Source organism: Electrophorus electricus, chromosome 21 (assembly GCF_013358815.1).
Source record: "Electrophorus electricus isolate fEleEle1 chromosome 21, fEleEle1.pri, whole genome shotgun sequence".
Classification (NCBI taxonomy): domain Eukaryota; kingdom Metazoa; phylum Chordata; class Actinopteri; order Gymnotiformes; family Gymnotidae; genus Electrophorus; species Electrophorus electricus.
The window spans coordinates 14954119-14958835 of NC_049555.1; positions in this window are offsets into that span (position 1 = coordinate 14954119).

Sequence of the window (4717 nt, forward strand, 5' to 3'; positions counted from 1 at the left end):
CTTACTTTGTGCCTTATAAAGTACCAAGACAAAGACACACATTCAGGACTCAATGAAAACAAGGCCATTAAACAGCAGTCCAGGTCAAAGGTCACTGTGGAGCTAACTAAGGTGTCTGCTGCACATTACAATTATTCCACGCTGATTATGTCATTCTGGACTCCCACGGTGTTGTAAAATAGAGCTGCTCTTGGTTTTAATATTATTATATGAATTAATTAACATTATAGTCATTAATATTAAATTAATATTATTTTCATATTAATTCTGAGTTACCTGATTTGCAAATAATTTGCATTAACGTGCATGCAACAAGTGACTTATTAATAAGCTTCAGGTTTTTGTATTCAGAAACAAATGTGACAGAAACGTGTCTTTAAATGTGGGCACATACAACCCTTCCCATCATGCAGTCACGACACTAAAATAAGCATTTTCTATTTGTAGTACATGTGAAACACAGGCCTTGATCACTGTCTTAGATTGGGGAATTGTACTAATAAACATAAGTGGGTCAGCACTGGGTCATATCCAGATTCAGCAGTAGTGTCAGAGCTGATCTGGGCTGTAGGAGACTTTTTAGATGGAGTGAACAATCAACTCATGAAAGGATCAGGTCTTTTAATCGCTGAATTGAGATGTCACGCAGGTACTGGCTATACTGCCCACGTGGGTCCACGTGTCCGTGTTGGTTTAAAGAAGTGAATGAGAAGGGGTTGGGGGAAAGAGGAAGAGAGAAAGAAACAGAAAATAGAGAGAGAGAGAGAAAAGAGGAAGAGAAAGAAACCGTTGGTAGTGGCAGAGAATCAGCTATGTGCCAGATTTAACCAGCTGCCTAAGAGGCACAGAGTAGCCCTCATATGGAGACGGCAGTGATTTGCTCATCCTTCATTCACACGTCCATGCATCATGGCTATTTCAGGCTCGGAGGGGAACTTGATCAACTTCCCTTTAATTTTTAGAACACATAGTTTTTGGAGCAGCATGTTCTATGTATATCGGAAATTAATCACATTTCATTCATTCAGAAAGAAAAAAGAAAAGCATCAATTCATTGTATGTTCATGCTTTACTTCCAGTGCAAAGTGCATCTAACAATCACTTCTGTAAGCAGTATTGTTCTTTTGAATGGAGCAACTCGACTGGCTTTTGTCACACATCTGCTGACGAGGGCTACATTTTTGCCAGTGTATCTTGGCCGTGCTCACCATGGAGCGGTTGAACAAACCGAATGAGACATTCGTTCCAGCGTGTATCCCAGTGGCTTGACATGAAGCGCCATGTGTCAGATTTCATGGGCTCAGTCCTACTAACACCGGCACTGTGTTTTTGAAATTCCACTTGGCCAATGGAGCTGAAAGAAGATCGAGACATGTACGCCCTTTGATATCATTTCCACCGTAATGAGTGTGGCAGAGACCCTGTGCTAATCTCTTAAGAGAGATGTCAAGATTTGCTGGTGTGACTGAGACGTGGGGGTGAGGCAGATGTGACCACAGTTCAAATGAAACCAAAACAGAGCAGTTCTCAGTTCTGCTAATGGAGTGTTACACTCGACACCTTATCAGTCAGAGGTGTGTATCAGAGCAAAGACTCCCTATTTTCTTCGAGAGATCCTCCACAGATATGGCCGTGGTTAAGGAGACTCCCACCCCATTAAGGGCAGCTTCAAAGCTGGAGTCCCCACGGCTTATCGCCCGCATCACACCGGGTCATGGTGGGACTGTGGAAGGAAATGCAGGAAGCAGAAAGTGAGTGGGTAGCAAGCAAAATAAAAGTCATTATAAGGCAAACGAGGAACCTTGTGGCGGTTTGCGTTGCTGTGTCTGCCTCCCCTCTGCCTCTCTGAGTCACTGACCGTGTGTGAGTTTGACTTTGGTGCCATCTTCCCCGGACTTGACTACAGACAGATGCTCCAATGGTTCCATCCTCATAAGGAATCCCATCGTTCCAAACGGAGCACTTGGACATAGAGAAGGACCTATGAATAATTCAGTGAGGATTTCTATGAGGAAGGCCTTCCACCATGCTGGCGATAATTACATTTTCTGCTGATGCCTGCCGTTCTGCAGGAGATGTGGCTAATTACTGAGGCAACTGTACGCACGTGCTAATGAGAGAACATTACCGCTACAGTGTCTTAGTAACAGCGATCTGCTACGAGGACTTGACCTGCTCCCTCCAGGTAACGAAATAACATTCACAACGCAAATAAAATTAAAAGCAACAGAAAGTTTGGCTCCTTCAAGCTTTTTTTGGCCAACTTAATAAGACCATTTCTCCCCTCAGGCTTTAAAATCATTTAATCGTGCACATCAGATTACAGTAATTTCTTCCCAAACTATCTTCTTTACAATATCCTATAAACAATTTACTAGTGGTCAGGATGTTTCACTCAGCGCTGCGACACGAGGATCTTTAAGGCGGAGTCAGAGAGGCACTCTGCTCCTGGGCTTTGGGTTGTAGTCTCCTGTGACAGCTCCTAAATTTGAATAACCGATAGCAGCTCCTGGCATGGACAGGGGGCCCGATAAGGTGCCGAGGGAGGTGTGGGTACAGCCGGAGCAGGACACACAGGCAGGTAAAGCAGCTGTAATTGAATGAGCACCCTGCTGTGTCGTGGCAGCTAATGGGAAGGAACCAGGCGTCTGCCCTGAAATAGGAATCCCCACGGCCAGGAGGAGAACTCCTGCTAGGCTCTGATATCCAGCAAATAGGATTGAGGCCAGCAGGAGTCCATCTGTCAGGTGGATGAGGGTGGAGGGGTGGAGGGCAGGCAGGCAGACACTACCCCAGAGTGGTCCTACCCTAGAGTGGTCCTACCCCAGAGAGGTCCTACCCCAGAGTGGTCCTACCTTAAAGTGGTTTTACCCCAGAGTGATACTTCCCAAGAGTGGTCCTACCCCAAAGTGTTCTTACCCCAGAGAGTTCTTACCCCACGCTGGTGCTGTAAAGGGCAGCCCTGCCCTCTGGCCACATGTGGACCTCTAGTGCACATGCAGCATGGGAAACTTACACACGTACACACTTACACCCTTACACCCTTGCACACTTACGCACATACACATTTACACACGTACACCCTTACACACTTACACACACACCCTTACACACCTACACACGTACACCCTTACACACCTACACACGTACACCCTTACACACCTACACACACACACACTTACACATGTACACACACACATACATGCTTACACACACACTTACACATGTACACTCTTACACACCTACACACCTACACACTTACACACCTACACACTTACACACCTACACACCTACACATTTACACCTGTACACACTTACACACATATACACACATACACCCTTACACACCTACACACGTATACACTTACACACACACTTACACATGTACACCCTTACACACCTACACACCTACACACATACACCCTTACACACCTACACACGTATACACTTACACACACACTTACACATGTACACCCTTACACACCTACACACTTACACACCTACACACGTACACACCTACACACCTACACACGTACACACCTACACACTTACACACACACTTACACATGTACACCCTTACACACGTACACACACACATACACGCTTACACACACATGTACACATGTACACACCTACACACCTACACACTTACACACCTACACACTTACACACCTACACACTTACACATATAGACACTTACACATTTACACCTGTACACAGTTACACACGTATACACGTACACACTTACACACTTACACACTTACACACACACATACATACTTACACCCTTACACACACACATACACACTTACACCCTTACACACGTACACACACATACACCCTTACACGCCTACATGTATACACATACACATGTACACCCTTACACACTTACACACACATACACTCTTACACACATATACACTTACACATGTACACCCTTACACCCATACACACGTACACACGTACACACGTACACATGTAAACCCTTACACACTTACACACGTACACACGTACACATGTACACATGTACACACATACACACTTACACACGACACACTTACACCCTTACACACTTACACCCTTACACACCCCAGCTGATAGCTTCACATGCACAGTCAGAGTGTCGCCTAAGTAGGCAACAGTGTCCACTGAGTACATTAGAGCATTTCATTCACCCTCCCAGAGTGTTTGTGCGACGTATGAACCGTTTTGTCCTGAGGATCTGTACAGCCAGGCAGCGCCGGGGGTGTTAACACACATGAGTGACATTGTGTACACACTATTATTCAGTATTATTCAGGACACTGTGGATAAATATATTCTATTTTAGATGCTCTCTCTCTCTCTCTCTCTCTCTCTCTCTCTCTTTCTCTGGGAAGTCCAAATACAGCACTTCATATAAACTAGTTCCTATAAGCTGGAGGTCAATTTGATTTCATTCTTTGATGAAATCCAGGCTATGGCCTCAGGCTTCAGGTCAGTAAGGAGAGCGTCTGTTAACCCAGTCTACCACAACCCAAGAACATCTGGTTTACAGGTCAGCCCGAGCGTGCCTGCTAATCAGACCTGAGCACCGCTAGTCTTTACATCATTCAGGAACTCACCAACAGGCAAATTCTCACATAGAAATTCCACGTTGGTTCAACTTCCCTCCCCAGCCCTTGGTAACAGGGTGTGTGTGACACTGTTTCTCTCTCTCTCTCTCACACACACACAC